Source organism: Mus musculus, chromosome 14 (assembly GCF_000001635.26).
Source record: "Mus musculus strain C57BL/6J chromosome 14, GRCm38.p6 C57BL/6J".
NCBI classification, from domain to species: domain Eukaryota; kingdom Metazoa; phylum Chordata; class Mammalia; order Rodentia; family Muridae; genus Mus; species Mus musculus.
Genome location: NC_000080.6, coordinates 49,111,636 through 49,122,965, shown reverse-complemented (window position 1 = coordinate 49,122,965; position 11,330 = coordinate 49,111,636). Strand labels below are relative to the sequence as shown.

The following is an 11,330-nucleotide window of genomic DNA, read 5'->3' as shown; positions in this document are numbered from 1 at the left end:
ATGAAGAGACTCTGCACACTCTTCCTTCTGGAGACCTTCTGCCTAATGTGACAGTGCTGACCCACGACTGACTTCCAGAATGGATGGGGAAAAAGAGTGGGAGGAGAAAGAAGCGGAGTAGGAGAAGACAGAAGAGGGGGAGGAGGCAGAAGCGGAGTGGGAGGAGACAGACGAGGGGGAGGAGACAGAAGTGGGGGAGATAGAAGGTGGGGAGGAGAGAACAAAAGCCAGCTGTGACTATCTCACCAATAATCCCAGCACACAGGAGGCTTGAGGCAAGAGGATGGCTATGAGTTTGAGGTCAGTGTGGCCTCTACAGTGAGTTCGAGAAGGTTCTCCCACACTCTCCTGCTTTACTGGTTTTTCATTCTCGGCCCCTGTCCTAAAAGGTTCTGTTCTCTGCATCTGCTGACAGGTCCTCTAGCTTGGTTCACCGTTCATTGAAATCTGGAAGACCAAGAAGCAAAAATTCAAAAGTCAAAACGACCACAAAAGGCCGGAAAAATGACTCCCAGCATTGAGCTGCCTATCCCACAAGAAGCGGGTGAGTTCAAAGAACCCAGAATCACAGTCTGCCTTCCTAGGCACTACCTTTGTGCTTTCGATTCAGTCTGTATTTCTTCTCCAAACTGCCTAATTTAGTTTTCCTATCTTGAATTCCCGGGTAGCTGGGTCTTACATTGTGTACAGAGATTGTATTTGTACAAAGTAGCAGCCAAGGTTTAACATACAGTGTGATTACCTGTATGCAAAAATATATGTAGTTACATATAGTACGTTTTTAAAAGACTGTAAAACCCAAATTATCACCATGATTACTGTGGACTATCGGGATAATAGTTTCCTCCTGTTTTCTATTTACTAAATGTTTTGTAGCACACCCTCCTCGGCTGCTTCCAAATCTCTGATTAGCTGAGTCCTTTCTGAAGGAGCATGCAGTTTCCAACCACTGGAAACCATTAAACCCGGTCAGAGCTGCTTTCAGCTGCAAGAAACGGAAATCGCCAAGGCGGTGCCTCAAACAATAATGAAGGATATTTTCTCACATAATAAAAAACGACCCTGGGAAAGTCACGGCAGGGCTGGCTGACTTTATATCATGGCCTGCTACCCTTCGGCTGTGCTTTGGCTGCCGTCCTTCCAGTTAGAACTTCCAGACACCACAACATCTAGTGGCTGAAAACAGCTTTCTTTGTACTCTTTGTTTAATGTTACCTGGCTGGAGTATGTTTTCTTTTCTGCTGTGTGATACGCGGTGTTCATTCTGAAAGTCATCCCTGGACCACCCACGATGAGGCCATATTGATGTGCCTCTCAATCACCTGGAAGCCACTAGCAGATTCCTCTTAGACATACACCACAGCACACACACACACACACACACACACACACACACACACACACACACACACACACACATGCCTAAGCCAAGCAGAAGGAAGGAAGGAAGGAAGGAAGGAAGGAAGGAAGGAAGGAAGGAAGGAAGGAAGGAAGGAAGGAAGGAAGGAAGGAAGGAGGCCATGGAAACAGCTTATGTTTATGTTACAAAGTTGAGCTAACCTCTTCTAAAGAACATGGCTTCCAGTAATAGGGCACATTGCTGATTGACATCAGAATTCTTAGGAAGAAGAGAGACACAGCAAAGGCAGGAACCCACAGATGTTTGTGGAGGATGGCCAACTGTGCTCCCTTGGTACAGAAAGCAAGCTGTCCAGGTCCCCGACTCCCTCAGGTGTAAATGTTTATCTGTGACAGTCTCCATGTGGTGTCATTTCTCTCCAGGTGCTATAACCAATGTGGATTTCCTGGGATGAGAGAGGTGAGGGAGGAGTCAGAATGCTCACCCCAAAACTATTTATTGCTCCCACTTATTCAATCCCTCCTGTGTCACTCAAACCAAAACTATTTGCATGCAAAAGCATTAAAATGATGCATTTTCCAGCAAAAACATTGCTGTTCCTCACTAGGGTTGACTAAGAAGAGTGTGACAGAGAAACAAGCCACACTTCAGGGTTTAGAATATTTTGTTTAGTTACTCATATGCTTTTTTTGTGGCCTACATCTTTTTTGAGAGTGGAAATAAAGCATGCAGGAAAGGAAAAACAAAATGAAACAAGCCCAAACAGATGGAGGGGACAGTGGTGAGTGGGAGAAGCAGGAGAGGGCATGTATGTGGCAGAGGAGAGGAGCTCTATGTTTGTATCACTACTGTGCTGCTATGGTAACACGGCAAAACTGGGCCCCTCGAACTCTAGGAATTTACTATAAATGAAGGGCCAAATATGTGTAAGCCAGATGATAAGAGGAATCTATTGTGAACCAAAGGGACAGTCTGTTTAGACCATCAACTGAAACGTTGTCACCACCTCTGTAAGACTTCCTGTCATCCACTAAAGAAAACTCCAGAGATGTAATTTTGAAAATTCTTCCCACAAATTGATAGTAGATGAAAACTTCACAATTATGAAGTTCATGGTCCACAAACAAAACAGCAGCAGAAGCAACACACACACACACTCAAAAGGACAAAGCAGCCAATGAAAAAGCTGCCCGATCCTGTCTATCAACTCTTTGAAGCAGCTCTTCAGTCTTGCTTTTGCTGAGGCAGCTTATTAGATTCCAGATGTCAGCATTGACTTCAGTTAACTCTGTTCCAAGTAAGATTACCAGGGAGAAAAAGCTCAGATTATTTTGTTACACTCCGTTAAGCACCTAGAGCCATTCTTGATACATTGTAGCTATCCAACACAAAGGCAAAATCCTAGGGATTGTGAGTGACATTATCCTTTATTAACTTGTCCATTGTGGTTGTTGTTCAACTACTACAGGTGTGGGATTCAGGTGGATGGCAGGCAGGGTTAGCCTTCTACCAGGGACTCACAAGGAAACTTTTTATTCTTTCTTATGTCTTTCACAGGGAAAAAAATATATATATATATAGCATAAAGTTTATGGAACATGATTGTATTAGTCAGGGTTTTACTGCTGTGAACAGACACCATGACCAAGGCAAGTCTTAGAAAAAAAGCATTTAATTGGGGCTGATTTACAGGTTCAGAGGTTTAGTCCATTATCATCAAGGTGGGAGCATGGCAGCATCTAGGCTGTCATGGCGCAGGCAGAGCTGAGAGTTCTATGACTTCATCCAAAGACTGCCTAGTGGAAGACTGATTTCCAGGCAACTAGGGTGAGGGTCTTGAGCCCACACCCACAGTGACACACCTACTCCAACCAGGTCACACCTATTCCAACAAGGCCACACCTCCAAATGGTGCCGCTCCCTGGTCTAAGAATATACAAACCATCATCACATTCTACTCCCTGGCCCCCATAGACTTGTTCAGACACATGAGTCTATGGGGAACCATACTTAAACACAGCATAATGCAAAATGCAACATTTTCTTTCAGTGTATTTCCTTATTAGTGTGCTTTCTGCTCAGAGATATTTATGAACACTTAGCAAGTTAGCTTGACCTGGGCTTCTTTTAGTAGTGGATATCAGCCAATTTATTAGCTATTTAATTTTTTTGGATTATTGCATCTAAAATACAACTTGGCTTTTATATGGATTTTAAGTGTTTTAATGGACAACCTGTTTATCAAAATCTTCACCTTTTATAAGTTCCAAAGTATTAATATCTTTTCTTGTGAGGGTGAAGAGTGTTTGTGCACTTAAACAGTAACAACTGAAGTCATAAACCTGCACTTGGTGGGGAGCTAATTAGCGCAGAGAAAGAGATTTTCATCTTATGTAAGCTTCAAGGCTGCAAGGTTTCATTGTGAGCCACAGCTTGCCTGTCAGCCTCATGCGTGTAAGACATGTGAATATGTGTATTTAAAGCTATGAATATCATCATGTATGATTGTTGTATGAAGCACCCTCTGCAGTACCTTGTTTGTTAACAGAAGTCTGATCTAGATAATTGCATAACCAGGTATCGTTTCCTTATGTCATGCATCTATCGTGTATTTACACTGACTAAAGAGATACTCCAAGTTCAATTCCCAGTCTTCCCCCCCCCACCCCCCGCCCCCTGCCAACCCAGGCAGGCGCTGTAGTACACTCCTGTAATCCTAGCACCTTAGATATGGATGCAGGAGGATCAGAAGGTCAAAGCCATCCTCAGGTACCTAGCAAGTTTGCCAACAGTCCAGCCTCAAAAGGTAAATAAAATAAAATATCAAAGCTGAATCAATGCATTGCACGCTTATAGTAAAGAATATTAAAACTGCCAGGCGGTGAAGCTGGCTTTTATAATGACACAGAGGAAAGGAATGTTTCCATCACTGCATCCTTGAGCTCCCTGGTTGGTGTCTAGCAGCGATCTAAAAGTTCTTATGGATTCCCTTTCCTGGATCCACACCACCAATCCTTTTCTGCTTGTCCAGGCAGCCTCGAAATCCCAGTAGGGGGCGCTGTTGTCTAACACAAAGTCCGTTGTTTTGTTTTGCTTTTTAATTTAATTATTTTTTATTGAATTCTTTCTAAGCTTTACCCTTTCCCAAGATTTAATCTGTTTAAATGGATAGTGGTTATTTGCTCTTAAGTTCACTACGAATTTCATCTCACATTTAATACACTGAAGTGCTATATTATTTTTTTTTTCTGCTCTGATTAACATAACTTTCCTCAAAATGTATTCTGACTAGGAAGCAATCTTTTTCAGGAACATGAATAATAATTTCATTGTTTTAAAAACAAGGACATATTTGATAATTTTGAAAAATATGAAGTGAATTTTGATGAGGTTGGTTCTGGAATTAATCTGGGACTTTTAGAGAAATTGAATATATAAATTCTGCCTGGAAAATTTATTTATTTTCCTTTTTAGCTGGGAGAGATGCATTCTATTTGCATTTTCGAGCCTGAATAATTTTAATTCCATATTTATTGACAAGGCTAAGAGGAACTTTTACTTTGTTTCTCCTGATTACTTATACAGTTAATTCTTTTCAGTTACCACGTGAGCCATGAACCATATTATATTCCTTGCTAATACATTTTGGCAAAAGTATTAGTATTTAATGTATTTACATGAAAAGACAATACATTAATGTAATAACTTTCTCAACTGCGTACATCATTGCCACAAAGCAATCACCTTTATTTTAATACAAGCAAAATTCATTAAATATTTCTCAGTTAGCTGAGCAACTTTTCCAAATGAACTAGCAAAGAAAAGCATTGCCTGTTTTGCTTGTGGCAGCTGAGCTGCCTGCTGCAGAGGAGAGAAATGCAAAGAAGGGTTTAACCTTTATAGATGAGATGCTGACTCCTTGGGGATTGGGTGGAGTCCTGATACACTCAATCTCTCTTTGGTTCATTCCTAAGGAGTGTTAGATTGCCAGGCAAAAACCTGTAAAACAAGGATTTGTGTGCAAGACTTTCTAGTGTTACAAGTAGAATTTGGAAGCCCCACTGAATGACTCCTTTGAATTACAAACTTAATTTAAACATAATAATATTTTATTTTTCCTCCCTCACTAAAATTTTTACATCCCATCATAAATTTAAGACCACATGAGTTGAGTTGAGTCCCATATTTTTATGTACAGATTAAATGTATTTTTTTGAGAAAAAAAGATAAAATTAACTTTGAGTTCATATTTATATAGCATAAATATCATGTGAGTTTAACTTCTTTTTGAGTTCTACTATTAGCCAATACTAAAGGTACAAATATATTTTTAAGATTAAAAATGACAGTGCCTGTTTGCACACTGAAAGACTTGATCTTCTTAATAATAGACTAAAACTGTTAATTATTTTACATATGTTGATGGGGTCCCTGATACTAAGGTGTTTAATATCACTGACTCTGTCTCTTGGAATATGTGTTTAACATTTTAGGTAGCTTATGTATGGTTACCTACTATTTCTAAGAGTATTGTGGTGTATGTGTGTGTAATATATATTAGGTATGCAATATATTATATATACATACATACATATATATGTAACTCTAAATGTATTTTACAACATTCTTTTATTCTACAGTTATTTTAAAGATAGTTTACATTGTAGCGAGGATATTTGAGACCAGGTCTGTTTCACAGTTCTGATAGATTTCAGGAAAGTGGAGCAGGGATGCATGCATCATTGTGAGAACAGTCATGCTGCCCGTGAGGCTTGCCATCTTTATGGATTTAGGTGATGGGACATTGGCTGGGTTTGAAGAAGTCCGTGCTTGTGTTTGAAGCTGATCTTCATATGAAGAATTTGCACAGGCTGGTGAGCATAGGCTGGTCTTCATTACTTTTCTATTGCTCTGATAAAGCACCTCGGTCGAGGCCATTGACAGAAGACAGAATTTATTTGGGTTTATCGCACCACAGTGACAGGAGTCCACGATGGGAGAGCAGGGGCGGTTGGAGCTGGAAGCTGGGAGCTTACACTTTGAATCACAAGCAGGAAGTAGACAGTTCACACTGATGGTGGCACCTGCCTTTGAAACCTCAAAGCCCAAAAAGCATAGAAAAGGCAAAGAGACCTTGCAGGCATTAGCTAATGCCCAGAAACTGCTTGAAGAACTCTAGGAAGAACGCCTGTCAGAGAGGACTTTCTCAGAAAAAGGCCCTCTCAACTCTAAATCAGAGAAGTAGAGACACTACTGATGCGGAGGAAACAAGGCCACATGTCCAAACCCTCACAAACAGCACCACTAACTGGGTACCAAGTATTCCAATACCAAGACTAGGGAGGACATTCTGGCTCAAAACCACTACAGGCTGGAACTGTGGAGATTATATATATATATGGAGAGAGAGAGAGAGAGGGAGAGAGAGAGAGAGAGAGAGAGAGAGAGAGAGAGAGAGAGAGGGAGAGAGAGAGAGAGAGAGAGAGAGTCTAAAACTCTGGTCATCAGGCTTGTCTGAGCCATCTCACCAGCCCCTAATCCGACAATGGCATACATGTATACAACATATCTTGATCATGTTTACTTCCCACCCCCCCAGGCACTCCCAACACAACTCCCACATTCATGGCCTCTTCTTTATCCACATAACCCACCGAGTCCAATAGTGCATGTGTGTATCGTGTGGAGCCATTACCAACCTACCAGCAGCCACACCCCCAAAGGAAAGAAACGTGTACCCTCCTCCAGTGACCAGCGATTGACAATGGCTCCTCAGCTAGGGGTGAGGACTCACGAGCCCCTCCCCTGACCACGATAGAATGTTGACGGCCTTGATCCTGTGTGGGTTACCACAGTGGCTGCAAGTTCATGTGTGCGACAGCCACATCCTGTCCTCTGGACTCAGGATTTCATCCTTTTCCCTCCCCTCATCCTCTAACTCTTATCTTCTTACATCCTTTCTGCACCTCCTCTAAGATGTCAGAACTCTGGTTTTGACATGACCTAGTGTGACGTCATCTTTAAGTACTGTTGTTCTGGGATTCCTCTTGCCTTCTGAGTGTGTGCAATATGTATCTTCCGATCAGCTTCCCTTTCTGTTCTTCTCGGATGAAGGACTTTCTACACTGGTTTCATGAAAATTGACACATACAAGCAAATTTGGGGTCCTTGAATCTCAACATCTGTAACTCAAACGGTATTTCAACTGAAGTCAGAACTCTAAAACTCCTGTTATCTTCTCACACTTTTTCTGACTTCCTGTGACCCCCTGGCCCCCAAGAAATGTGAAGTAGTTTTGAGATTTGAGTGTTTATATCTAGCCTATTTTACCTCTTTGCAAATTTAAAGATCTTTCCATTGTATTCTGAGTTCTGAAATGACAACATGTTTATGAGCCTGGTATATTTTATCTGTTGTGTTGGACACAGCCAGGGCCTTTTGAAATGGAAAACTCTTCATTAGTTTAGAAAATCATCGTGAAATTTTAAAAAAAAAAGTATATTATGTATTCCAGGCTTGCTTGGAACCCGCTACATAGCCAAGGTTGGCTAGAAAGTCATGACAGTCCTGCCTTCCCTTTCCCAAGCGCTGCCACACCCAGCTCTCACGAAGGCTTTTCCTGTTGGTGGCCACCCCTCCATTCCTCTGTCACAGTATCATGCTGGCATTGGATTGGCTGTCTTTCCTCTATAATATGTTGTGATTACTATCCCAGCCCCCCTTCTCTCTCTCTCTCTCTCTCTCTCTCTCTGACATTATCTGGCTATGTGGTCTACACTGGCCTTGAGTTCTCAGTCCTTTGGCCTCTACTTTCACAAGAGCTGGGACTAGAGAGGCACGGACTAACGGGGGGCGGGAGGGGGTCCACAGTGCTCTGATTTCAGAAGGGTCAAGGGTCAAGTTTTCTTCCACTGTACTTCTTGGGCTTTTCCTTTAGATTCTGATTTTTTTTTTTTACATATTTTTTAAACATTTTTCAGAATGCCTATGTTAATTAGACTTCCCATTTCAGGAACTTTGGTCTAATGCAGATTTTCTGAGAAATAATTCCATTTCTCCTTTCTCATTTCCCTCTATGGTCTTTATTTCTTCCAAGTTGAAACTTGTTGAGGTTTTTGTCTGAGTATTCATTTGTTTTGAAGTGGTTTTCCTTTTTTTAAAGCTTTTTTGAGACGGAGTTGGGAGTTTTTCTCAGACAGTTAAGATTTCTTGGTGTCTTGCCTGTTTTAGAGTAGTTCACTTAGAAGCTTGAAAGGTTCTATGCTTTGCACGAGGAGCAGGTTCGCTGTCTGCAGGTCTCACTATAGAGTGCCTGGCCTGGCCTTAGTACTCCTAGTGGCTGGCCTGGGAGCTCAGTACTCCTAGGTGTTTCCTCTAGGCTGCTTTAGGTTGTCAGAGAAGAAACTTTGTAGCTGCTGAGTGGAGTAGACTGCACTGTCTGCTTCCAGGAGCCAAGCACAAGAAGGAGGATGGCAGGTGCAGAAGAGCATGCATCACAAGTCGGGTCTTCAAGAGACAGTTCATTCCACTAACAATTCCTAGAGCTCTCTCAAGTTCACCCATCCATTCCTAACACCCCCTTTCCCTCTTTTTATGGGAATTGGGCTCAGTTTTCCACCAGCTAAGAGAGATTGAAGTTAGTGGAGTTCCAACTTTTCTAATGTTCCTCTTGGTTTCAGCTTCATCTTCATATACATTTTCATAAACACTGGGGCCATCAACCCCAGAGGCGTCAGGGACATGGTTTTGGGGGCTGTGCGTCTCGTCGCGCTGACGCCCCTCCCCCGATGAGATGGAGCAGCGGCCATTTCCTTACTTCAGTTTCCTTCCTGCTGACCTTGAGCTGCAGAATAGTTTTAAAAGAATAGTTATTTCTTTACTTATTCATTTATTGTGGTTCTAGGTATCAAACCAAAGGCACCGAGCATGCTGGGAAAACACTCTATCTAAGCCGCCTTCAAGTCCTCCTCTGCCCCAACAAAACAACAACAACCACAACAAAACCACCACCATTATTACAACAACCTCAAAACAAAGTGAAATATCTCCTGCTGCTTCTGTGTTTGGATAAAGTACTTAGGAGAAATTTGCATATCTAACTACTTATCTGCTCTTTCGTGGGAAGTAATCGGATAATAGGACGGAGACGGTCTCTTGGGTCATATAATTGAACCACCAGCCAGCTGCCTATTTCCTAGAAATTAAAGCCAAATAATTATTGTAATAATTTTGTGAGTTAGAATACAAAAAAAATCCTCTTATAAGTACTTTATGTACTAAGATTTCTTTAAAAATGTTTTAAGTGGATGATGATGATGGTGATGCGTATCTGTGTGTGTATGCACACACATACACGCACACATGCACACAGACACACACATACACCCCACGGCATGGGTCAGGAGGTCAGAGGGCAGCTTCCAGGAGTCAGTTCTCTCCCGACTTAGGGATGAACATACGATGTCAGGCTTGTGCTGCAGTCACTGTTAGGTCTCCATGGTAAATCTATAGTGAATTATTGTACCTGGCCTTCAACCTGTTAGTGTCTTGCGACACAAGCAATCCAAGCAGCCAAGAAAAACTAAAAGCACATTAATATAAAATTATATGGTGAGATATTAAAACACTAAGGTGAGGAATCCTAGCTTAAAATTTTTTAAATATTGGGAAGTAGCTGACATTTTTAAAATACTGTTTAGAAGGAAAATATATTTGTGAACCGAGATTGAGTTGCAGTGTATTTGACTTGGACTCACATTTCAAGATCTTATTGGGAGCTCTTTCCTTTGGCTGCTGCATCTGCAGTCATGAGTATGCACAGGCTACAGAAGAGGCTTGCTGCGAATGTCCTCCGCTGTGGCAAAAAGAAGGTCTGGTTGGATCCCGACGAGACCAATGAAATCATCAATGTCAACTCCGGTCAGCAAATCAGGAAGCTGATCAAAGATGGGCTGATCATCCAGAAGCCATGACTGTCCATTTCCGGGTTCGTTGCTGGAAAAAAACACCTTGGCCAGTCGGAAGGGCAGGCACATGGGCATAGGGAAGAGGAACGGTACTGCCAATGCTAGGATGCCCAGGAAAGTGACCTGGATGAGAAGGATGAGGCTCCTGCACCGGCTTCTCAGGAGATACCGGGAATCCAAGAAGACTGACCGCCATATGTATCACAGCCTGTACCTGGAGGTCAAAGGGAATGTGTTAAAAAACAAGCGGATCCTCATGGAGCACATCGGCAAGCTGAAGGCAGACAAGGCCCGCAAGAAGCTCCTGGCTAACCAGGCTGAGGCTCGCAGGTCTAAGACCAAGGAAGCACGAAAGCACCAGGAGGAGCGCGTCCAGGCCAAGAAGGAAGAGATCATCAAAACTCTGTCCAAGGAGGAAGAGACCAAGAAGTAAAGTGTCCCTCGTGTCTGTACATAGTGGCCTGGCTGTGGCCTCACATGGGTCAGTTATTAAAATAAAACAAACCTTTAAAAAAAGAAGATTGTATTGGGTCATTCTTAACTGTCATGGTCAATGCTGTTCAGAGGCAACATTTACCTCTGGGAAGATTTAATTTATTAAGATACCGACAGGTAGCCTACGCCTGTACTCCCAGCACGTGGAAGGCAGAGGAGAGCAGACCAAGCACTTAAGGTCATCTTCCAACACATAAGGTAGTTATGGCCAGTCTGGGCCATATGAAAGCTTATCTTAAAAACAAAACAAAACAAAAACCCCCACTACCATCAATAGATGCAAAACTTAAGTAAATTTAGATCTACTAATCTTTTTCATGGGGCAAAACTATTTTCTCACACAGAGTTGCCTCACTTGCTCAAAGCCACCCTGTTTTTTCCAAAGTTCTGATCATAACGGATCCTGCAGCTACAAGCTTCGGGTCAGAATAAGTCCTGTAGTGCTCGGTAGCGGTACAAGGGTGTGAAGACGCTTCTGCTGATATCGAGGGGAAGTACAGTGTCAGCTG

General features: G+C 42.3%; 1 pseudogene, besides 1 other annotated feature; it reads left to right on the top strand.

Moving 5' to 3' along the window:
* Positions 333–1,826: an enhancer, noted in NCBI's record as "VISTA enhancer mm1570". NCBI's record gives its function as "enhancer in: limb[7/8]" and the evidence as "EXISTENCE:transgenic organism evidence [ECO:0001131][PMID:17130149]".
* Positions 10,136–10,835, top strand: Rpl19-ps3 (ribosomal protein L19, pseudogene 3; annotated as a pseudogene).